This window comes from Salvelinus alpinus, chromosome 8 (assembly GCF_045679555.1).
Source record: "Salvelinus alpinus chromosome 8, SLU_Salpinus.1, whole genome shotgun sequence".
NCBI lineage: Eukaryota > Metazoa > Chordata > Actinopteri > Salmoniformes > Salmonidae > Salvelinus > Salvelinus alpinus.
The window spans coordinates 26,887,954-26,914,591 of NC_092093.1; the positions used below are offsets into that span (position 1 = coordinate 26,887,954).

The 26,638-nt window shown below is 43.1% G+C and overlaps 1 protein-coding gene across 2 annotated transcripts in view; it reads right to left on the bottom strand.

Annotated features, from left to right (window-relative positions):
- Window positions 1-3,307, bottom strand: part of LOC139582849 (tyrosine-protein phosphatase non-receptor type 14-like) — a 102,235-nt gene extending 98,928 nt beyond the window's left edge. The window contains exon 1 of one of the 2 annotated variants that reach the window (XM_071413236.1): window positions 3,000-3,307. The gene's annotated coding sequence lies outside the window, so the exon portion shown is untranslated. Of the gene's footprint in view, window positions 1-2,763 lie in introns of both variants that reach the window. The other variant, XM_071413235.1, reaches the window with a different exon arrangement.
- Window positions 3,308-26,638: the final 23,331 nt, after the last annotated feature.

A 26,638-nucleotide genomic window follows, 5' to 3' on the forward strand; every position in this document is an offset into this window, starting at 1 on the left:
GCTCCATGCAAGATCTCACCTCGTGGGGCATCAATGATCATGAGGAAGGTGAGTTATCAGCCCAGAACTACACGGCAGGACCTGGTCAATGACCTGAAGAGAGCTGGGACCACAGTCTCAAAGAAAACCATTAGTAACACACTACACCGTCATGGATTAAAATCCTGCAGCGCACGCAAGGTCCACCTGCTCAAGCCAGCGCATGTCCAGGCCCGTCTGAAGTTTGCCAATGACCATCTGGATGATCCAGAGGAGGAATGGGAGCAGGTCATGTGGTCTGATGAGACAAAAATAGAGCTTTTTGGTCTAAACTCCACTCGCCGTGTTTGGAGGAAGAAGAAGGATGAGTACAACCCCAAGAACACCATCCCAACCGTGAAGCATGGAGGTGGAAACATCATTCTTTGGGGATGCTTTTCTGCAAAGGGTACAGGATGACTGCACCGTATTGAGGGGAGGATGGATGGGGCCATGTATCGCGAGATCTTGGCCAACAACCTCCTTCCCTCAGTAAGAGCATTGAAGATGGGTCGTGGCTGGGTCTTCCAGCATGACAACGACCCGAAACACACAGCCAGGGCAACTAAGGAGTGGCGCCGTAAGAAGCATCTCAAGGTCCTGGAGTGGCCTAGCCAGTCTCCAGACCTGAACCCAATAGAAAATCTTTGGAGGGAGCTGAAAGTCCGTATAGCCCCGCGACAGCCCCGAAACCTGAAGGATCTGGAGAAGATCTGTATGGAGGAGTGGGCCAAAATCCCTGCTGCAGTGTGTGCAAACCTGGTCAAGAACTACAGGAAACGTATGATCTCTGTAATTGCAAACAAAGGTTTCTGTACCAAATATTAAGATCTGCTTTTCTGATGTATCAAATACTTATGTCATGCAATAAAATGCAAATTAATTACTTAAAAATCATACAATGTGATTTTCTGGATTTTTGTTTTAGATTCCGTCTCTCATAGTTGAAGTGTACCCATGATAGAAATTACAGACCTCTACATGCTTTGTAAGTAGGAAAACCTGCAAAATCGGCAGTGTATCAAATACTTGTTCTCCCCACTGTATATCAACGAATCAGCACCTGGCTTCACCCTACTAGAATCTGAAGTCAAATGTCTACCGTTTGCTGATGATCTGGTGCTTCTGTCCCCAACCAAGGAGGGCCTAGAGCAGCACCTAGATCTTCTGCACAGATTCTGTCAGACCTGGGCCCTGATAGTAAATCTCAGGAGGACAAACTAAACTAAAATGCTTTTTGGCCCTAAACAGAGAGTACACAGGATACCTGACCACTATGACTGACCCAAAATTAAGGAAATCTTTGACTATGTACAGACTCAGTGAGCATAGCCTTGCTATTGAGAAAGGCCGCCACAGGCAGACCTGGCTCCATGAGAAGACAGGCTATGTGCACACTGCCCACAAAATGAGGTGGAATCTGAGCTGCACTTCCTAACCTCCTGCCAAATGTATGACCATATTAGAGACACATATTTCCCTCAGATTACAGACCCACAAAGAATTTGAAAACAAATCAAATTTTGATAAACTCAAATATCTATTGGGTGAAATACCACAGTGTGCAATCACAGCTGCAAGATTTGTGACCTGTTGTCACAAGAAAAGGGCAACAAGTGAAGAACAAACACCATTGTAAATACAACCTATATTTATGTTTATTTATTTTCCCTTTTGTACTTGAACTATTTGCACATCGTTACAACACTGTATATAGACATAATATGACATTTGTAATGTATATATCATTGTGGAACTTTTGTTAGTGTAATATTTACTGTTAACTTTTTATTGTTCATTTTACTTTTGTTTATTATCTATTTCACTTGCTTTGGCAATGTAAACATATGTTTCCCATGCCAATAAACACCCTTAATTTGAAATTGACAGAGGTAGACATGTTTAAACACACACACTTGCATACCCACACATACATGCAAACACACATGCATACAAACCCTTTTTCACATGCATCAACAGCTGCGTGCACACACAGTATTGGTTTCTTCATTATGTTCTCTTCTTTTCAGAGGTCAGTAATGTGACATACCATAGACAGACAGTGATGTTGCCACCATGGAGCTGGCTTGCATTTCTATATGATGCTTGCATAGACCTTGGACTCAACACTCATCTGCTCTCTCCTTTCATTCTCTTTCATGGCCTTGCCTTGAGCTGTTTCATCATCTGAATTCTCCACTTCTCTGAAAATGTGCTCTCTGGTAACTGTTATATGCATGGTATAACACAGCTATTGCAGCCTACATGGGGAGAAAACCAGACACACAATACGGTCTAAGCCTATTTCTAGCCTAGGCCTACCCAAGACAGCAGATGTTTTTGATGAGTTTTCGTTTTTGGAAGCAAACACAAAAAGCGCATTGAACAGATGAACCCTTTCCCACTGCAGGTCGCGGCTTGCCCTGAAACCCCGCCGCGAGACCCCCTGGAATGTTCCCGTTTGGCTGACGAAAAAAAGTTGCTCTACGTGGACAGGCAGGCAGCCGAGGCGAACGCATATGGCCTTCACTTTGCCTGCTCCCTGCATAAAACTACTATTTACATGGGTTTAGCCTACCAAAGCAAGCTTTTGACTTGGCTGAATGAAGAATAACCCATAAAATAGTATTGCGATTTTAACATGGTAACAAAGCGCCGTTATTTTGTTGCACTAAAAGCGTTCCCTTGAAAGGAAACAAATCAATAAAAAGCAGCCAAAGCCAATCGACTGGTAGAGACACCCACCGTATTTCCTTTGCTACATGCCGAAATTGTGTCTGCGCTGAGGAAATTCTGCGAGCTCGACGGAGTGGAACGGCCTCCTCAAATCCTCAAAATTGAGTTAATCCTCAAAACAGTTTTAATCTCCATTTCCATTTGTCAAAATTCTGTATGAAATTGTTAAAATTAAGTATTTTATTCCAGAATACACAAAATCTGTCGAAAAGGAGAATAAATAAAAAACTCCAAAGGAACTTTACCCCTCAAGATGCGAGTCGTAGACTATATCCTAGTCTTCAACTGAGTGAAGTTCATGAGCCCCAAAAGCAAAACAACATTCGGCAAAGTTATCCAAGTTGTGCCAAAAATATAAAAAAGTAGGTGATCGACTTTCCTTTAGACCCTGGGTTTTGTGATATAACGTCGACTCCACAACTCCGGAGCAGCCGAGAGCAGCGCATAGGTTTAGATACGTAGCCTATGTCCCGTCCCTTCTGACATCACATCATGGAATTTCAGGAATGCAAGGCTAACGGAGAAGTGGCGGCTCCTCGTTTAATGGTTTTAGGCGAGAGATGACTAAACAGGGAACAAAGGGGACCCGCTTATATATTTATGTCCTTTCGCCTTTGTTAGTAGTCTAGCCTATATTAAAAGCCTTTCTCCCGAACAGTTCCTGCTACTTTTTCTCCTTCAATTCAATAAAGACATTTCTCTTAGGAAATGTAGTAAACTATAATTTATTTGGAACGTCTCTAATTATTTATTTATTTAATATTTCATAGGCATTAGCATTTTTTTCTAATAAACACATGTCCCAACATAATCTGATGAGAAATGGGTCGGATGCTTTAGTATCACCATTAAAACTGACTTTTGGCGACTGTTAGTTTGGATTAGTAACCAAACTGCATCCTCTGGTGGCCATGTCCTTTCTGGTTCAGATTGACTTTGGGGAAAGCAATAATATGATGAAAAACAAATCCTGATCATTGCCGTACCAAGCATATGCACTCAGTTTCAGTCATATAAACTACCTAGACTCTATTAATTGAGAATCAATTGAATTAATAGATATATATAAGTGCATTAAACAACATTAGGTCTGTACATGCAGGCCAGGCGCCAGAACGAATCAGTTGGACTTTATTTTATTTTTATAGGCGGGCCCGAGACCTCCTGTGTGCATGCACTTTACCATACAGACACATTGATAGCCTACACCATGATCCACTGGCGGCTAAAGAAATTAGCGCATGGAACTTTGAGATAGATTTATAAGCTAAAATCACCAATATAGGCTATGTGGGGCAAACTCCCCCCAATTTTTGTTTATGCATGCCAGCAAAGCAAAGCAATACAACACAAAACAATACATTGATTGCACTATAACGGTGTTAAACGGTGCCCACTAACTGTTAGGGCCAACATAAAGCTGTCCCAACAGCATAGCTTTCTTTTCAGCACCATGGAGTGAATCCTTACCACTGCTACACCTGGCATCTGGCAACTCAACAGTTCATTCAGCCTCATTTCCTGCCCTTTTTAAAAGCATAGCTCATATGGCTGACTTGCTTAAACAAATGTGGTTTCTACTGACAATTGAGACACAACTATGGCATAAGGGAACGACGTGCGAATAAGAGGCAATCCATAATTTTGATTAAGACATTAATGAGCAAGCTAGGACAGACGTAGTCAATATAACTATTTGCATTTTTGAAATGTACAGTGAAATAATTCAGAACATGGGCCATTCTTACAGTATTCTCCCTGTACACCAAGTCAGAACTGTAGGATAAATAAAGGTTGCATATAACCAGACAATGAAAGCTTTTACAATATTTGATGACTACATTTCTCTAAAGCATGCTATAGGCTACATGTGCACCACCAAGTCAGAACAGTAGGGGAAATTAAGAGGTGAAAATAGACCAAACTATTAGAGTGAGGCACATGGGCTACTAACAGTTTACTACAGAACATACAGTTAGTATTACTTTCTTAGCTACAGTATACATATCTCCCTGGCATATTACATAATTTATGCAGCAGCATACAATACATTTTTGGGCTCACCTTGTTGTGCTGTGCTCACTTGAACAGGAAGGTGGCACGGCGGTCCTTCTTGTGGGCAAAGTTTTGTCAAAGTCTGGCATTCTCTGGATTTATGGTGCTTTCAAGACAACTGGGAACTCTGAAAAAGGTGAATCATGACATCAGTGATCTTCAGGTCGGAGCTCTAGAAAGAGGCCAGAGTTCCCAACTTGAAATTCCGAGTTGGATGACCGTTCAAAACTTATTTTCCCTGTCGGAGCTAGTTTTTTCCAGAGTTCCCAGTTGTCTTAAACTCACTGAAGTCTAAGAATTTCCCAGTTCTGGGTTTCCATTTGTTTTGAACCCAGCAGAAGTCATGCTGGATTGACAGCATGGCCAACGTATTCAACCTTTTCTGGCCAATGGTGTGTTGCAAGTGAATGTTAAACCCAGACTTGGACCAGACACCCTCTCCCCTGAATAGCAGGCTAGTGATTGCTTTGCAAATCTTTCAGTTAGCCACTGATTCCTTCCTGTCACGTGCTCCCTCTCCGGCCTCTAGGTCACCAGGCTGCTCGTCAAGGCACACACCTGTCACCATCATTACACGCATTAGCGTAATATGACACTCACCTGGACTCCATCACCTCCTTGATTACCTGGCCTATATATGTCACTCCCCTTGGTTCCTTCCTCAGGTGTCATTGTTTCGGTTTCTGTGTCATGTCTGTGCGTTGTTCGTGGTTCGTTGTTTTATATTATGTTTCATGTATTTATTAAAACACTTTCTCCTGGAACTTGCTTCCCGACTCTCAGCGCACTCGTTACACTTCCAAACCACTCATTGTTAAATAAGCAATTTCCAACTTGTTGTGTAATGTCCAATGGCCGATGAGCACCGATACGTTTTATCTAGAATTTCTCTTCATATGAAAAGGATTGAAAAGGATTTGCCAGTAGATTGTCAACGTGATTCATGATGATGACTGCTTGCTAGCTAACAGTCTGATGTTGACATGATCAGTCCAATCAAAGATACAGTAGATATAACTTGATTTTACGTAATTTTGTTTGATGCCAATGACCTTGAGCCTTCATGGATGGGCACTTCTAATATAAATCTATGGCAGCACCCAAGGGGCTTGAATTTTCAATCTCTCCCCGTAGATTTTACGGTGACGTAGTGTCCCCATGAGTGACAGAACACTGAGCCAATCATAGCGCAACTAGAGAACATTACCTACCCCTACGCTCCATATTTTCCGCTGGCTGCCCCACCACCACAGAAAGCACTGAGCTAGGCTGAAACACCTGCATTTTGGAGCTGCCTTACTCAAGAAAGCAAAAAAGAGACCATGCTTGTACGCGGCTTTATTAACTCAATGATTCTTTTTCAACATTGTTTGCAAACTCATATGTGACACATATTAATGCCAAAATAACATGCAAAACAGGCAACAACTTATTTTTATTTAAACGGGTGGGGCTCAACCATACACATGCTCATTTCCCTGAATGACGAGTTGCCACTGCTATAGGCCAATGCAGCAGTAGGCCTATAGCTTCCATTGTCAACTAAGTAAAATACATAGGCCTAAGACAACAAATGAAAACTGTACAAAATATCCAGATAAAAATTCAGTTTTTTTCAATCGCATTAATTTCTCTACTCTGCCTGTCTGCCTCCCTTTCTCTGTCTTGACTTGAGCCATCACTATTGAAGTGCAACATTGTATCAACTCAGCAGGTGGGCGTGCTCAGGCGCCTGTGTTCACTCAAGTTAACAGGACAGAGAAACCACACACATGCTCATTGCTCACATGGAGCACTCCAAACAAAAGACAATTAGAAAACTGGACAAAATCCTAAATGATGGTTATGAAATTAACCAAAACTTGTTTCTCACAAGGGTAGCAGGTTGTAAAGTCTGCAAACAACCTTTCCACTCCGACAATGAGAACAGTAAATGACTGTAATGCATGCATTAACATACACTATTCATACAAAAGTAGGTGGACACCCCTTCAAATGAGTGGATTTGGCTATTTCAGCCACACCCGCTGCTGACAGGTGTATTGTGAAGTGGAAACATCTAAGGGCAACAAGTGGTAGGCCACACAAGCGCACAGAACGGGTCTGCGAAGTACTGAAGCGCATAGCGCATAAAAATCATCTGTCCTTGATCGCAACACTCACTACCGAGATCCAAACTGCCTCTGGAAGCAACATCAGCACAAGAACTGTTCGTAGGGAGCTTCATGAAATGGGTATCCATGGCCAAGCAGCTTCACACAAGCCTAAGATTACCATGCGCAGAAGCCTAAGATCACCATGCGCAATGCCAAGCGTCGGCTGGAGTGGTGTAAAGCTCGCCGCCATTGGACTCTGGAGCATTGGAAACGCATTCTCTGGAGTGATGAATAACGCTTCACCATCTGGCAGTCTGACGGACAGGAGAACGCTACCTACCCGAATGCATAGTGCCAACTGTAAAGTATGGTGGAGGAGGAATAATGCTCTAGGGCTGTTTTTCATGGGTCGGGCGAGGCTGCTTAGTTCCAGTGAAGGGAAATCTTAACACTACAGCATACAATGACATTCTAGATGATTCTGTGCTTCAAACTTTATGGCAACAGTTTGGGAAGGCCCGTTCCTGTTTCAGCATGATAATGCCCCTGTGCACAAAGCGAGGTTCATACAGAAATGGTTTGTCGAGATCGGTCAGAGCCCTGACTTCAACCCCATCGGACACCTTTGGGATGAATTGGAACGCCGACTGCAAGCCAGGCCTAATCGCCCAACATCAGTGCCCGACCTCACTAATGCTCTTGTGGCTGAATGGAAGCAAGTCCCCGCAGCAACATCCAGTGGAAAGCCTTCCCAGAAGAGTGGAGGCTGTTAAAGAAGCAAAGGGGCACCAACTCCATATTAATGTCCATGATTTTAGAATGAGATGTTGGACGAGCAGGTGTCCACATACCTTTGGTCATGTAGTGTAAATGAATGTAACCAAATGACGGTTAAACATGTAGGCCTACTGGTTACACATGTAATGTGAAATTGATCAAGCAATCAAAGGGCAAACAATTCAATGAAACAATGAATGTGCAAGAATTGATGGGAGACAGTGGAGCACATTCTGGAGAGCTGAATGCATGCATTCTGAAGAGAGACGCCCATATCTTTGCCACACAACATTTTTTATAATACTCAAAGACACCTTATCTTCACACATTTGAGATGCTTTTCACTGACAACCGCAACTCAATAATCAAGCCCTATATTGCCACGTGCGCTGCCCAAATTGCTGGCTTCCCAAATGGACATAGGCCAACGCACTTCTGAAACACTCCACAGCTATTTAAAATTAAAATAAGCTTATGATCCTGTGTGGCTAACTCAAGCTCTCTGGTAAAGTATTCTGAATGATTTTACTTAGACTGGAGTAATTATATAATTTTGGCAAAACATAAATTTACTTTAAGGGAAGCCAGCATCAGAACAGTGCACTGTGCACCCGCCAACTTTCCTTTCTAATTGGTAAGTGGCTGAAACCAGAGATGTTAATATAATGACGAGATTATTATGTGTCTGCCCTAACAATGCGAATCGTTCCAAATGCGGGAATGCAGGTGCAGGCGAGATTGATGCGCCTCTGTTGGCGAGCATCTCGGTCAAATAAATGATCAGTATTTCAATATTTTATTTGGACGGGCAAGGAGGTACGGTAGGGAGGGCCAGGCCCCCTAAGGCCCACCCATAATGCCATCCCTGGCTACAAGGAACATAAAACAACATACAGCTAACATTCACATATTCTTTTTCTTCTAGAGATCAATTTCCATTGTTTTAGGTGGCAATTCATTTTGTGTGACATGCTGGTCATGTAGGCAACTTAAAGGTCCATTGCAGCCATTTTATCTCAATATCATATAATTTCTGGGTAACAACTAAGTACCTTACTATGATTGTTTTTAATTATAATGGTACAAAATAAACCAAAATGGCTTCTTAGCAAATAGCAGTTTTGGTAGGACTGGCTGGGAGTGGTCTGGGTTGGGTGGGGAAACTGAAAACTGAAAACTAGCTGTTATTGGCAGAGAGGTTTAAAACTCTCTTTGTAATTGGTCTATTAACTCATTTACCACCTGGTGATGTCACCAGTCAGGCCAGAACACCATCCCACCAAAACAGGTTGAAATTTCAGTGGTCTTTTCAAACAGCTCTTACACTAAAAGGGAAGTATCCTCATTTTCACAATTTCACAGGATTATTCCAACCTCATAATGTGGAAATATATATAAAACATAGGACATTTTATTTTTTAGGTGCACTGGGCCTTTAAGTAAGCCCTTTAAGTAAGCATGGGCATTTGGAACTAATACCCTGCCCTGAACTTTAGTCACTGTTACTAGCCGGCTACCACCCGATACTCAACCCTGCACCTTAGAGACTGTATTGTATATAGTCATTGAACACTGGTCACTTTAATAATGTTTACATGCTGTTTTACCCACTTCATATGTATATACTGTATTCTAGTCAAGGCTTATCCTATATAACTACTGCTGTACTCACCTTTTCTATTCATATACTGTCCATAATGTCTATACACACCATCATATACATATATATTTATATTCCGGACTCTGACATTGCTTGTTCTAATATTTCTACCTTTCTTAATTCCTTTCTATTTCGTTTTTGGATTTGCGTGTATTGTTTTGTGTTTTTAAGTATTACTGCACTCTATGTGTACGTGACAAATACAATTTGATTTGATAACCCCCATGTACCTGCAGAGGGAGACAAAGCACTTATTTTCACTAGCTAGACGACAGAAGAATGGTCTACCTCTGCTAACTACAGAGTCTATTTTGGTGTTAGGAGATAATTGCAATTGATAATTGGGAAGGTATAAAACTACTATGTGGAGTCCCAATCTGTATAATGTTTTGTAAATTCAACCAAAAGTAGTACAGCAGTAGCCTATAGTTTATTGATCTCTACATGTCTTTGTGTGGTTAATCAAATTAAAGTATAGGCTATTTGTCATATGTACAAGATAATAATATAAACATATACCATTTACCATGTGTTATTTACTCTCATTATTATTATAAACATGAAAAACGAACACATTGTCTGTTTATTATTTTGATTATTAAATAAAGTTGTGCAACTCATCCCCTCAGCTTCCCAATGCAATATTTCTCCACATATCCCCCTGTTGTGTATACTGGGGATCTATACTGAGGTCTGGTTCCCCCTGGTTCATTTGGATCATTACTGAGTGCATAATTCTTGCCCCATTACGTGCAATGGTAATGGTTGACTCAACGCTTTAGAATGATGGTCCTCTGTAGCTCAGTTGGTAGAGAATGGCACTTGCAATGCCAGAATAGTTTGTTTGATTCCCGGGACCACCCTCAGGTAAAATGTATGCACTTATGACTCTAAGTCGCTTTGGATAAAAGCATCTGCTAAATGGCATATATTATATTATTAAATGGAGGAAAAGAGAGGAGGAAAAAGAGGAGTGGAGAGGGCAGAGTTGAGGACAGGATAAAGGGGTTAAAAATGTCCTCTCACCACCCAGTAGACAGACAAGCCTCTGAGCCCTGAGAGCTAAGGGCAGTCCTCAGTGCCTGATTAAAACTCAAGAGAGAAGAGGATGTGTGGAGATGTGTCAAATGCAGCTGGCATGATGTTTCTTATTTCTCTCGCTCTTTCTCACTGTTGCTCTCTCTCTGTCTCTTTCTCTCTCTTTGGCTCTCTCTATCTCTCTCTGTCTCTCTCTGTCTCTTTGGCTCTCTCTGTCTCTCTCTCTGTCTCTCTCTGTCTATCTCTCTCTCTTTGTCTCTCTTTGTCTCTCTCTGTCTCTCTCTGTCTCTCTCTCTCTCTCTTTGGCTCTCTCTGTGTCTCTCTCTCTCTCTCTCTCTGTGTCTATCTCTCTCTCTTTGGCTCTCTCTGTCTCTCTCTCTCTCTTTGGCTCTCTCTGTCTCTCTCGCTCTCTCTGTCTATCTCTCTCTCTTTGGCTCTCTCTGTCTCTCTCTCTCTCTCTGTCTATCAATTTTCAATTCAATTCAATTCAAGGGGCTTTATTGGCATGGGAAACATGTGTTAACATTGCCAAAGCAAGTGAGGTAGGTAATATACAAAAGTCAAATAAACAATAAAAATGAACAGTAAACATTACACATACAGAAGTTTCAAAACAATAAAGACATTACAAATGTCATATTATATATATGCAGTGTTGTAACAATGTACAAATGGTTAAAGCACACAAGTTAAAATAAATAAACATAAATATGGGTTGTATTTACAGTGGTGTTTGTTCTTCACTGGTTGCCCTTTTCTTGTGGCAACAGGTCACAAATCTTGCTGCTGTGATGGCACACTGTGGAATTTCACCCAGTAGATATGGGAGTTTATCAAAATTGGATTTGTTTTCGAATTCTTTGTGGATCTGTGTAATCTGAGGGAAATATGTCTCTCTAATATGGTCATACATTGGGCAGGAGGTTAGGAAGTGCAGCTCAGTTTCCACCTCATTTTGTGGGCAGTGTGCACATAGCCTGTCTTCTCTTGAGAGCCATGTCTGCCTACGGCGGCCTTTCTCAATAGCAAGGCTATGCTCACTGAGTCTGTACATAGTCAAAGCTTTCCTTAAGTTTGGGTCAGTCACAGTGGTCAGGTATTCTGCCACTGTGTACTCTCTGTTTAGGGCCAAATAGCATTCTAGTTTGCTCTGTTTTTTTGTTAATTCTTTCCAATGTGTCAAGTAATTATCTTTTTGTTTTCTCATGATTTGGTTGGGTCTAATTGTGCTGTTGTCCTGGGGCTCTGTGGGGTGTGTTTGTGTTTGTGAACAGAGCCCTAGGACCAGCTTGCTTAGGGGACTCTTCTCCAGGTTCATCTCTCTGTAGGTGATGGCTTTGTTATGGAAGGTTTGGGAATCGCTTCCTTTTAGGTGGTTGTAGAATTTAACGGCTCTTTTCTGGATTTTGATAATTAGTGGGTATCGGCCTAATTCTGCTCTGCATGCATTATTTGGTGTTCTACGTTGTACACGGAGGATATTTTTGCAGAATTCTGCATGCAGAGTCTCAATTTGGTGTTTGTCCCATTTTGTGAAATCTTGGTTGGTGAGCGGACCCCAGACCTCACAACCATAAAGGGCAATGGGCTCTATGACTGATTCAAGTATTTTTAGCCAGATCCTAATTGGTATGTTGAAATTTATGTTCTTTTTGATGGCATAGAAGGCCCTTCTTGCCTTGTCTCTCAGATCGTTCACAGCTTTGTGGAAGTTACCTGTGGTGCTGATGTTTAGGCCGAGGTATGTATAGTTTTTTTGTGTGCTCTAGGGCAACGGTGTCTAGATGGAATTTGTGGTCCTGGTGACTGGACCTTTTTTGGAACACCATTATTTTGGTCTTACTGAGATTTACTGTCAGGGCCCAGGTCTGACAGAATCTGTGCAGAAGATCTAGGTGCTGCTGTAGGCCCTCCTTGGTTGGTGACAGAAGCACCAGATCATCAGCAAACAGTAGACATTTGACTTCGGATTCTAGTAGGGTGAGACCGGGTGCTGCAGACTGTTCTAGTGCCCGCGCCAATTCGTTGATATATATGTTGAAGAGGGTGGGGCTTAAGCTGCATCCCTGTCTCACCCCACGACCCTGTGTGAAGAAATGTGTGTGTTTTTTGCCAATTTTAACCGCACACTTGTTGTTTGTGTACATGGATTTTATAATGTCGTATGTTTTACCCCCAACACCACTTTCCATCAATTTGTATAGCAGACCCTCATGCCAAATTGAGTCGAAGGCTTTTTTGAAATCAACAAAGCATGAGAAGACTTTGCCTTTGTTTTGGTTTGTTTGGTTGTCAATTAGGGTGTGTAGGGTGAATACATGGTCTGTTGTACGGTAATTTGGTAAAAAGCCAATTTGACATTTGCTCAGTACATTGTTTTCATTGAGGAAATGTACGAGTCTGCTGTTAATGATAATGCAGAGTATTTTCCCAAGGTTACTGTTGACGCATATTCCACGGTAGTTATTGGGGTCAAATTTGTCTCCACTTTTGTGGATTGGGGTGATCAGTCCTTGGTTCCAAATATTGGGGAAGATGCCAGAGCTAAGGACGATGTTAAAGAGTTTTAGTATAGCCAATTGGAATTTGTTGTCTGTATATTTGATCATTTCATTAAGGATACCATCAACACCACAGGCCTTTTTGGGTTTGAGGGTTTTTATTTTGTCCTGTAACTCATTCAAGGTAATTGGAGAATCCAATGGGTTCTGGTAGTCTTTAATAGTTGATTCTATCTCTCTCTGGCTCTCTCTATCTCTCTCTGTCTATCTCTCTCTCTTTGGCTCTCTCTGTCTCTCTCTGTCTCTCTCTCTCTCTTTGGCTCTCTCTGTCTCTCTCTCTCTCTCTCTCTGTCTATCTCTCTCTCTTTGGCTCTCTCTGTCTCTCTCTGTCTCTCTCTCTCTCTTTGTCTCTGTCTCCTACTCTCTCTATATTTCTCCCTCTCCCTCTTTAAGTAAAGTTGAAGTGATGGAGTGACTCCAATCAAGTACCATCTTACCTGTCAAGACCAAATAATTTGAACACCGATTTTCAACTTTCTACTTTATTTTCATAATAAATTATTCATACATTTTTCAGATATAAATCATTCAAATGTTTTGTTTTAGCTTCACATACTCCAATATTTCACACACATTAAGTACAAAGAATCAAAGATTCTTCTTTAACAATTCTTTAATGATTTTTTATTGTGCAGCAAGGGGTAAAATGCAGACATTTTGGCTTTATAGCCTTTGTACTTTCTGTGCGTTCAAACTGTTCCAAATAGCTTTTGCACACCTATTAGAAAGGAAATCTAGATAGAAATTTGGATGAGCTTCAAAATAGTTTTATTAATGACATTTCACTGAAGTATCATACAATAACAGACAACTCCCCCTTGGTTTTAAACCCAGCAATCCAAAAGGTCATTATTTCCATCCTCCAGTAGGCAGATATTCTCCTGATAAAGGGTCAGATATTCGACTTCTCTACTGCACTACATGCATTGTGTTAGCTGCCGATCCATGTCAAAAACACTCTCTGCTCTGCCCGACGACAAGCCAGGGTGACTCAGGAGTTCAGGGAAGCTCTCAGTTCCTCTGTAAGCCTCCTCATCTTCACCTGTTAAGCAACAACATAAGAATATAAAAAGTATTCAGGATAAAAGGATAATTGAGATTGATGTGTTGAAATACCACCACAGCAAACAGGAAATAATCGATTAAGCTCTGAAGACATTAGTAATAACATGAATATCTCAGGATATTCTGAATGCTCTTTAAGCCAACTAGCCCACTGTCTCTGTCTAGCCTCTGGCAAATCCCTCTGCACAGCTGGATTTGATTTTAGTATTTCAAAAACGTGAAACTCTGTCACACGCATATTAAAGTGAGATTTGATTCAACTATAGTTGGCCAAAAACTCTTCAAGCCGATTTAGAGTACATGCTTATACAGGTGAGTGTTTTGATGTAGTACACTAGTATCAAGGTATCACCTACACCCAGTATCAGGTCATGTGTGCTCTAAGGAGCTATCATGGAGAGGCAGGTGCCACTTTGTGCCCATCTGAGGCAGGAGGAATAATGCCTGTGTGACGCCACTAATCTATGTATCATCCTACATTCTTGGGAAAAAAGGTGCAATCTAGAACCTAAAATGGTTCTTCTGCTGTCCCCATGTCACGATCGTTGTTGTAAGAATTAGACCAAGGCGCAGCGTGTGTAGAGTGCCACATGTTTAATAAATGAAACTCACCAAAACAATACAGAACAAAACGAACGTGAAGCTATGCAGTGCTCACAAGCAACAATACATAAACAAGATCCTACAAACAACAGGTGGGTAATGGCTGCCTAAATATGATCCCCAATCAGAGACAACGATAGACAGCTGCCTCTGATTGGGAACCATACCAGGCCTACATAGAAATGCAAAAACTAGAGTACCCACCCTAGTCACACCCTGACCTAACCAAAATAGAGAATAAAAAGGATCTCTAAGGTCAGGGCGTGACACCCCATAGGAGAACCCTCTGAAGAACCCTTTTTTGGTTCCAAGTACAATCCTTTTGGTTCCCGTTAGAACCCTGTTGGGTTCCATGAAGAACCATTTCCACAGAGGGTTCTACATGGAAACCAAAAGTATTCTACCTGAAACCAAAAGCCGAAGAACCCCTTTGGAACCTGTGTAGTGACAACATTAGTGTAGTCTGCCATACAGAGACCATTATCTGCCTTATCTGCCATTATCTGCCTAAAAAGTGTGCAGTACCATGATACAGCTAAACCTGAAAAGCATCAGTTATGCTCAAAGGCTGTATATATCCAAGGCCTTTTCAAACTGAGAAACCAATATTTTAATTGGTAACAATCACAGTAAGGTACTTACAGTTTTTTCCAACTGCTTACACACAAAATCTTTTCATGTCACACGATTTTTGAAACCTCTCACTCAAAGTGCAAAACTACACACCAAATATCCAAAACCATAAGCTATTTCTCAGCCTTTGACTCAGTTGTCAATTGCATAAAACACTTTTTTCAAAACACTACACACAATTCTCTACCTAAAACACAAAAATCTAACAGGAAGTGACTTGCTTTCCTTTTCCAAACACAACCAATCAAAATGCTACACTTATTCACCAGGTCACACACACACTCCTCACATGTGCAAACACTAATAGCTTAATAAGATCACTAACCAATCACTGCTTTACTGTAGTATAGGCCTATAAATAGGTCAAAGGTCAGATGACCTGTTTTGAACAATGGATGCCAACAATGGACAGAGAGCAAGAGGAGTAGGAGGGAGAGGAAGAGGAAGAGGAAGAAGAGGACGAGGTCAAAGAAGAGAAGGAAGGAGAGCCATCTCTGATGAGATTAGGGCAACACTTGTTGATCATGTGATCAACCACGGTTTGACCATGAGAGAGGCTGGACTGAGAGTCCAGCCCAACTTGAGTCGATTTACAGTGGCGTCCATAATTCGAACCTTCAGAAATGAGAACAGGTATGCAACTATCTAATGACTATTTTAGCATTGCAGAAATGTACTGTAAAATACGTATGACTGCATAGTATTGCATAAACATTTGTAACTCTAAGCCATCCATTTACTGCACTGCATTGAATGAATGAGGTTGGTTATCATGGTGTACTACATTGTTTTGTACATTGCTTACAGTTCCTATCCTGAACACATACTGTGTTTGAATTCTGTACAGAGTGGAAAGGCAAAGACATCATGGAGGACGAGGACGCTTGTTTACAGATGTACAAGAGACTGCAATTATAAATATGGTTTTGGCCAACAATGCAATTAGGATTCGAGAGATAAGAGAGCATATCTTGAATAATGACACCATATTTAACAACATCAATGCTGTAAGCCTGTCGACCATACAACGCATCCTCCAATGGCACCGAGTGACGATGAAACAACTTTACAAGGTGTCATTTGAGAGAAACTCTGACAGAGTCAAGAATATGCGACATTACTTTGTAGAGGTATGTATGCAACACTACTTCCAGTACTTCAGACATACCATATTTACTCATCTGTATATCCTTTTGTCTGTTACAGAGAGTGTTGGAGCTGGATGCCCATGTAATTAGCCGCGGAAGAAATGTAATAGGACAGAGGACAATTACCAATGTCCCTGGACAGCGTGGGGGTAATATAACTGTGTGCTACCATCACTCAAAACGGGGTCCTCCATCACAATGCCACACCATGTACAACACCGGCCATATGCTCACTTTTCTGGATGTAATTTACACAATGCTTGTCCCTGATCCAAATCAGGAGCCTGCTAGATTTGTGGTTTTATGGGACAATGTTAGTTTTCACCGGGCTGTTCTGGTCCAAAACTGGTTTGCCACCCATCCACAATTTGTAGTTTTTTACCTACCCCCATATTCACTTTTTCTAAATCCCATAGAGGAATTCTTCTCAGCCTGGCGCTGGAAAGTGTATGATCGCCAACCCTATGCCCGCATGCCGCTTCTCCAGGCAATGGAGGACGCTTGTGGGGACATAGAGGTTGCCTCTGTCCAAGGTTGGATACGCCATGCTAGGAGATACTTCCCTCGATGTTTGGCAAGAGAAAACGTATCTTGTGATGTGGACGAAGTATTGTGGCCAGACCCAGGCCGGAGAAGAGATGAAGCGTAGCTTAGCACTGGTGACTGCCCCCCCCTACCAATTCCTGCTTTTTTGAAAACGTGTGTAAGCAGTTGGAAAACTAATTGTTAACCAGAAATGATTTGATATTGAGATAAAAATGTCTGCATTGGACCTTTAAATACAGATCAATCCAAACAGGAGAGAGAACACCTTTGTTGCTGAAGGGGTCCAATCTCATTTTAGGGGTCCACACACACATATGCATGCATGCACGCATGCACACACTCCCCCCTCTCTCTCTCTCCTTTCCCAGTTCCCCTTTTAATGTCAACCAAAACAACTTCGAAAATAGCCTTTTTTTCATTGCTATCTAATTAGTCTACAGCCTTGAACAGACTCAGTTGAACACGCAACACATAGCAGCTTATAAAACATCCCTGTTGCACACAACAAAGCAGCAACTGCTATTCCCTGCATGCAGACTAACTTAACAGTTACAATCGACTAATAACACGCTCATAAAATCAAAAAGAGATACTTAATTCACCCATAGGCCCTGAGCGGTTTGTGTGCTCATGGTTGATCTGATAAAGAGTTGGGAGAAGGGGTTTGAGTCATCCAAACAGACCATAATAGTGACTGGCTGGTCTGGAGTCCTCTCATCTCCTAGCACCGCTAACTGCTAATAATGGTTCACCACAGACACATGCCCCCGAGGTACAGTTAATACGTAAACCAGCGCTGGGCTACACACTAGATTAAAGTGTTCTGAATTAAATTAAACAGCTCCACTGGAGCTCCTGTTGCCTGATGCAACCTACTAAATCAGTTAAAACAGTGTGCTTCTCTCCTGGTACCGAGGAGAGCAACAGTGTGGCCAGAGGTTTGTCCCAGCCTTGCCCTTTACCACCTGATTGAACTAGTCAACAAATCATCAACCCTTTCATTAAGCTGAATAGCATCAGGAGTGTTAGACTGGGCTGGAACAAAAATGACGCACACTGTTCTCCAGGACCCGGCATGGACAACAGGCTAGAGAGGTCTGTCTGTGTGATTTGAGTCTTTACCATCAATCAACTCATGCTTTGCATACGATCCCAAATATCACAACTCTAATGATCCTGTATGTATTTCTCTCAAATAGAAGTTCCATGCATCTTACTTAGTGCCAGAGCATTTTTTTAAATTAAATATGACGCTGAGTATCAGCCCCCTGTCAAGCTGTCACCCTGTGAAGCCAGTGTACAGACATCATGATCCATGATGACAGGGCTAGAAGCTAAACTAGTGTACAGACATTATGGTCCATGGTGACAGGGCTAGAAGCTAAACTAGTGTACAGACATTATGGTCCATGATGACAGGGCTAGAAGCTAAACTAGTGTACAGACATTATGGTCCATGGTGACAGGGCTAGAAGCTAAACTAGTGTACAGACATTATGGTCCATGGTGACAGGGCTAGAAGCTAAACTAGTGTACAGACATTATGGTCCATGATGACAGGGCTAGAAGCTAAACTAGTGTACAGACATTATGGTCCATGGTGACAGGGCTAGAAGCTAAACTAGTGTACAGACCACAGGAGGTTGGTGGCACCTTAATTGGGGAGGACGTGGTCGTGGTAAAGGCTGGAGCGGAATCAGTTGAACGGTATCAAATACATCAAAAACATGGTTTCCATGTGTTTGATGCCATTCCATTTGCTCCGTTCAAACCATTATTAGGAGCCGTCCTCCCCTCAGCAGCCTCCACTGGTACAGACATCATGGTCCATGGTGACAGGGCTGGAAGCTAAGTCAGTGTGATGTGGTCCGAGTGACAGATGAGGCGAATTAAGCTTAAGGGTCCTGACACAGGCCCTCTGAGGAGGGGCTGATTATCTCCCTCTCCCCCTGTGACAACAGTCACACCGAAGCATTATGATGGGGGCCCATAGATAAGGGCCACATACTAGTCTCTAAGGGCCTAATGGTTGTAGATAAGGGTCTAATCCCCATCGTTAAAGGCCAAAGATCTGTATCTGATCAGTTGATGGATTTTATTAATTGTTTATGTTTTTAAAATACAAACTTAACTGTTCCATCTCTTGGTTTCATGCTTAACAGCGCTCTGAGCTATACAACTGACCTCCAGAGAGTATGTGTGTGTGAATGCATATGCATGTTTTTGATTGGCGTGTGTTGTGTGTAGTTCATCCTCTGTCCGTGCATGAGTGGGTGTGTGCATGTGTGTTTGTGTGTATGTGTGCGCGTGCGTGGATCAACACCATGCTGTGTCTGTCAGTTTGACAGGCTCCTTAGGACACATGTAGGTCACAGGAAACACTGGGAAACGCTCTGAGCTGCCACCCACACAACCCTCAACCAGCGACAAACTCTCTCTCTCACACACACACACACACACAAAGTCAGCTAACCGAAGATGGAGGTGAGAAGGGAGGGAGAGAGCTAGGAACGGGGTGATGAGAGGAAAACAGTAGTAAAAGAGAGGAAGAATTGAGTTTGGGAAACCCTGACACTGGAAAACCCTGTACACTGGAAAACATGCAACTAAAAATCCATGTACTGTAGCTTAAAGATGGAATCCTTATGAGGGGAAACAGGTGCCCCAGCACCTTAGTTATTGTTTTTATTTTGTGGATGAAACAGTTGGCTGGACTTAACTTGGGAAATTGTTGAGCTGACATGCAATTCTCCTCTAACGCAATGATTTGGCATAATGTGAGTAACGTAAATAATGACATTTGTAACACATATAGCGGGGGTGATCACACAAGAGAGTTTAGTTTGCTGAGACCCGCAACTTAAAATACTGTGTTGGCTTAAAATACATGTGTCTCATTAACATAATTCCCAGAGTGCCTTTCAGCCAGTTGTATTCAGAGGCTGATGCATTACACGAGATATACCAAAAAAATAAGTGGATTTGTTTTAACCATTAGTGAGATTGTTGTAACTGGTCTGTGGTTAGTCAGGATATATACAGAACCAGTCAAAAGTTTGGACACTGTAACGGTTTTCTTCCGTTGGTGAAGGAGAGGACCAAAATGCAGCGCTGCTAGTGTTCAACATGTTTAATAAGCAAAGAGACGATAACGTGAACACTATACAAAATAACAAACGTGAAAACCGAGACAGTCCTATCTGATGCAGAACACAAAGACAGAAGACAACCACCCACAAACCCCAACACAAAACAAGCCACCTAAATATGATTCTCAATCAGAGACAACACAAAACACCTGCCTCTGATTGAGAACCATATTAGGCCAAACATAGAAACAGACAAACTAGACACACAACATAGAATGCCCACCCAGCTCACGTCCTGACCAACACTAAAACAAGTAAAACACACAAGAACTATGGTCAGAACGTGACAGTACCCCCCTCCTGAGGTGCGGACTCCGAACGCACCACCTAAAACTCTAGGGGAGGGTCTGGGTGGGCATCTGTCCGCGGTGGCGGCTCCGGCGCTGGACGAGGATCCCACTCCTCCATTGTCTTTGTCCCCCTCCTTAGCGTCCTTTGAGTGGCGACACTCGCCGCCGACCTTGGCCTAGGAACCTTCACAAAGGTCCCCACTAGACTGAGGAAACTCCTCCGGACTGAGGGACAGCTCATGACAGAGAGGTAGCTTATGACAGAGAGGTAGCTTATGACAGAGAGGTAGCTTATGACAGAGAGGTAGCTTAAGACAGAGAGGTAGCTTAAGACAGAGAGGTAGCTTAAGACAGAGAGGTAGCTCAGGACAGAGGGGCAGCTCCGGCCTGAAGGGCAGCTCTGGACTGAATGGCAGCTCATGACTGGAGGGCAGCTCATGACTGGCGGGCAGCTCATGACTGGCGGGCAGCTCATGACTGGCGGGCAGCTCATGACTGGCGGGCGACTCTGGCCGCTCCTGACTGGCGGGCGGCTCCGGCAGCTCCTGACTGGCGGGTGGCTCCGGCAGCTCCTGACTGGCGGGCGGCTCCGGCAGCTCCTGACTGGCGGGCAACTCCGGCAGCTCCTGACTGGCGGGCGGCTCCGGCGGCTCCTGACTGGCGGGCGGCTCCGGCGGCGCCTGACTGGCGGGCGGCTCCGGCGGCTCCCGACTGGCGGGCGGCTCCGGCGGCTCCCGACTGGCTGGCGGCTCAGATGGCGCTGGGCAGACAGGAACTGGTGGTACCGGACTGGAGACACGCACCACTAGGCTAGTGCGGGGAGCAGGAACAGGGCACACTGGACTCTCAAAGCGAACTATAGGCCTGGTGCGTGGTGCCGGAACTGGTGGTACCGGGCTGTAGCTACGCACCTCAAGGCTAGTGCGGGGAGAAACAACAGTGCGTACAGGGCTCTGGATACGCACAGTAGGCTTGGTGCGTGGTGCCGGAACTGGTGGTACCGGGCTGTAGACACGCACCACAGGGAGAGTGCGTGGAGGTGGAACAGAGTTCTGGAGACGCACAGGAAGCCTGGTACGTGGTGTTGGCACTGGTGGTACTGGACTGTAGCGAGGAGGTGGCACCGGATATACCGGACCGTGAAGGCGTACTGGCTCCCTTGAGCACCGACCCTGCCCAACCTTACCTGGTTGAATGCTCCCCGTAGCCCGACCAGTGCGGGAGGTGGAATAACCCGCACTGGGCTGTGCTGGCGAACCGGGGACACCATGCGTAAGGCTGGTGCCATGTACACCGGCCAGAGGAGACGCACTGGAGACCAGATGCGTTGAGCCGGCTTCATGACACCTGGCTCAATGCTAAATCTAGCCCGGCCGATACGTGGAGCTGGGATGTACCGCACTGGGCTATGCACCCGTATAGGAGACACCGTGCGCTCTTCCGCATAACACGGTGTCTGCCCGTACTCCCGCTCTCCACGGTACTCACACACCTCAGGGCGAGTACCGTGTATACTACGCCAAACCAACATCTCTCTCTCTTCGCTCTCCTCCAATATCACCAACAACTCATCGAATGTCTCATAATCTCCCATACTTTCACTTTCCTCCAATCTGTCCAATAACTCCTCCACATTCTCCGACTCGTACCTCAATTTAGCCAACTGCTCCTTATGGTAAGCACGGGGAACTGGCTCAAGTCTCCCACTTGACCCAGCCACACTCCCCGTGTACCCCCCCCAATACATTTTTGGGGGAGCCTCTCGTGCTTCCAGCCGCTCTGCTTTGCTAGCTCCTGCTGCTGCTACTGCTGCTGCTTCCCCTTACCACGCTGCTTGGTCCGAGTATGGTGGGTGGTGCTGTAACGGGTTTTTTCCGTTGGTGAAAGAGACGACCAAAATGCAGCGCGGCTAGTGTTCAACATGTTTAATAAACAAAGAGTCGTAACGTGAACACTATACAAAATACAAAATAACAAACGTGAAAACCGAGACAGTCCTATCTGGTGCAGAACACAAAGACAGAAGACAACCACCCACAAACCCCAACACAAAACAAGCCACCTAAATATGATTCCCAATCAGAGACAACACAAAACACCTGCCTCTGATTGAGAACCATATTAGGCCAAACATAGAAACAGACAACCTAGACACACTGTCAGGTTTTGGCCAAGACTGTTCGGGTTTTGGTCACTAGATGTCCCCATTGCACCTTTTTTGTACCTTTTGTTTTTCTTGCTCTAATTATTGTTTGCACCTGTAGGTCATTCCCTTGTTAGTATTTAAACCCTGTGTGTTCCTCAGTTCCTTGCTCAGTGTTTGTAAGTTAGCACCCAGCCCCAGCCTTGTTTTATATAGATATTTCTCTTGTTGGATTTTCCAGAGGTTCTCTGGTTTAGTTCTTGTGTATTATTTGAGTAGTCTTTTGAGGTTTGTTTTTCCCTGCTGTTTTTTACCACTTTGTGGAGTTTCTTTTGTATTTTGGAGGATTTCCATTTTGTGCCTCTTGGCTTTATTTTTGGACATTGTGGATTTAGTTTCTTTGCCTGAAGATTTTGTTCTTTAATTAAACCACCATCTCTAGTACTGCTGTGTCTGCCTCATCTTCTGGGTTCTGACGATATTTAGTGACTGTTTCTCGCACCGGGTCCTGACACACACAACATAGAATGCCCACCCAGCTCACGCTCTGACCAACACTAAAACAAGTAAAACACACAAGAACTATGGTCAGAACGTGACAGACACACTTACTAATTCAAAGGTTTTTCTTTATTGTTACTATTTTCTACATTGTAGAATAATAGTGAAGACATCAAAACTATGAAATAACACATGGAATCATGTAGTAACCAAAAATGTGTTAAACAAATCAAAATATATTTTAGATTCTTCAAAGTAGCCACCCTTTGCCGTGATGACAGCTTTGCACACTCTTGGCATTCTCTCAACCAGCTTCATGAGGTAGTCACCTGGAATGCATTTCAATTATCAGGTGTGCCTTGTTAAAAGTTAATTTGTGGAATTTCTTTCCTTCTTAATGCGTTTGAGCTAATCAGTTGTGTTGTGACAAGGTAGTGGTGGTATACAGAAGACAGCCCTATTTGGTAAAAGACCAAGTCCATATTACGACAAGAACAGCTCAAATAAGCAAAGAGAAACAACAGTCCATCATTACTTTAAGACAATCTGGAAAGTGCAGTCACAAAAATCATCAAGCGCTATGGTGAAACTGGCTCTCATGAGGACTGCCACAGGATAGGAAGACCCAGAGTTACCTCTGCTGCAGAGGATAAGTTCATTCGAGTTACCAGCCTCAGAAATTGCAGTCCAAATAACTGCTTCACAGAGTTCAAGTAACAGACACATCTTAACATCAACTGTTCAGAGGAGACTGCGTGAATCAGGCCTTCATGGAGGGAATTGCTGCAAAGAAAGAACTACTGAAGGACACCAATAAGAAGAAGAGACTTGCTTTGGCCAAGAATCACGAGCAATGGACATTAGACCATTGGAAATCTGTCCTCTGGTCTGATGAGTCCAAATTTGAGATTTTTGGTTCCAACCGCCATGTCTTTGTGAGACGCAGAGTAGGTCAACGGATGATCTCCGCATCTGTGGTTCTCACTGTGAAACATGGAGGAGGAGTTGTGATGGTGTGGGGGTGCTTTGCTGGTGACACTGTCTCTGATTTATTTCGAATTCAAGGCACACTAAACCTGCATGGCTACCACAGCATTCTGCAGTGATACGCCATCCCATCTGGTTTGCTCTTAGTGGGACTATCATTTGTTTTTCAACTGGACAGTGACCAAAAACACACCTCCAGGCTGTGTAAGGGCTATTTGACCAAGAAGGAGAGTGATGGAGTGCTGCATCAGATGACCTGGCCTCCACAATCACCCGACCTCAACCCAGTTGAGATGGTTTGGGATGAGTTGGACCGCAGAGTGAAGGAAAAGTGTTCAGCATATGTGGGAACTCCTTCAAGACTTTTGGAAAAGCATTCCTCATGAAGCTGGTTGAGAGTATGCCAAGAGTGTGCAACGCTGTCATCAAGGCAATGGGTGGCTACTTTGAAGAATCTGAAATATAAAATATATTTAGATTTGTTTAACACTTTTTTTGGTTACTACATGATTCCATATGCATTATTTCATAGTTTCGATGTCTTCACTATGATTCTACAAAACATTTATTTAAAAAAAACTCTGGTCCATTAATTGGATCATGTCTGAATCTGGAAAGGAGTCAAAGGGGACTTGACATACTTGTCTCAAACAAAAAAAATGTAAACAGTCGATAACAAAATAATTTCCATAGTTGAGCGAACATCTACAGTATAGTTCATCCAACTTAAAATGTATAGTTCAGCTAATGATATCCTTACATCCTTAAGTAGGGACGACGTAATCAAAAGTTGAGTCAAGGCATCCAGCTGCAATACGCGTTCTAGTTTACTTTGCAAATGTGTTGAGACAACTCAGGAATGCATGTTAACAGAACTTTCTTGCCAAAAAGTTGAAAAAACTAGAAATTGTGTTGCAGCTGGTTACAATGATTTTTCAAGTTGACTCAACTTATTTGTATTTATTTTTACAATGGCAGCCATTTCTGCTTCCTATCCTTTAATTGAGTGAAACAGAAGGTCAGGTGAGCATTTTGTCAGTAACCCTGAAGAAAAGGTTTTCACAGCAGGGCACTATACAGCCGAAGGTTTAAAATATAAATAAACAGAGAGACTAATAGGTAAAAAAAGAGCTCTGAGATGGATTGAGTTGTCCTGTGTGGTCTGAGTAGGTCACCAGGGGAGTGAGGCCTCCAGACCTTAGTTTGATTGATTGATTTCCGATAGCAGAATACAATACAGATGTCTTCCTACACTGAGGTGATGGATAAGAGAGAGAGTACACACACACACACACACACACACACACACACACACACACACACACACACACACACACACACACACACACACACACACACACACACACACACACACACACACACACACACACACACACACACACACACACACACACACACACACACACACACAGAGAGAGAGAGAGTACACACACACACACACACACACACACACACACACACACACACACACACACACACACACACACACACACACACACACACACACACACACACACACACACACACACACACACACACACACACACGCACAGAGAGAGAGTACACAGTGGCAGAATACCTGTGACTGACCCAAAATTAAGGAAAGGTTTGAATATGTACAGACTCAGTGAGCATAGCTTTGCTATTGAGAAAGGTCGCCATAGGCAGATCTGGCTCTCAAGGGAAGACAGGCCAGGTGCACACTGCCCACAAAATGAGGTGGAAACTGAGCTGCCCTTCCTAACATCCTGCCAAATGTGTGACCATATTAGAGACACATATTTCCCTCAGATTACACAAACCCACAAAGGATTTAAAAAAAATCTAATTTGGTAAACTCTCATATCTATTGGGTGAAATAACACAGTGTGCAATCACAGAAGTACGATTTGTGACCTGTTGCCACAAGAAAAGGGCAACCAGTGAAGAACAAACACCATTGTAAAAACAACCCATATTTATGTTTATTTATTTTTCCATTTTTTACTTTAACTATTTGCACATCGTTACAACACTGTATATAGACATAATATGACATTTGTAATGTCTTTATTATTTTGGAACTTTTGTTAGTGTAATATTTACTGTTAACTTTTTATTGTTCATTTCAATTTTGTTTATCCATTTCACTTGCTTTGGCAATGTAAACATATGTTTCCCATGCCAATAAAGCCCCTTGAATTGAACTGAATTGAATTGAGAGATTAGTTGTTAGACTGCCTCACTCTCCGCTGAGTATAATGACAGGCTAGGCTAGTAGAGCCACCATCCTCAGGATACACTCTTAGGGATAAAAGGGGGTTTCGGCTGTCGCCATAGGAAAAGCCTGTTTGGGTCCAGGTAGAATGCTTTTTGGTTGCAGGTAGAATCCTACATGGAACCCAAAAACGTTCTACCTGGAACCAAAAAGGGTTCTTCAAAGGCTTTTTTTCTAAGAGTGTAGCCTAGAGCTGCAGAGTCAATCTTCCCAGGCTAGATTAGAAATACGGAACCATTAAAATGGCTTCATGCCTCCTCCATCTCCACAGCTTAACACAACGCTGTTGGGAAAAACAACCGGTGACAAGCAGAGGAGGGCCAGCATTATAAATCTGTAACAGCTGGAGAGGAG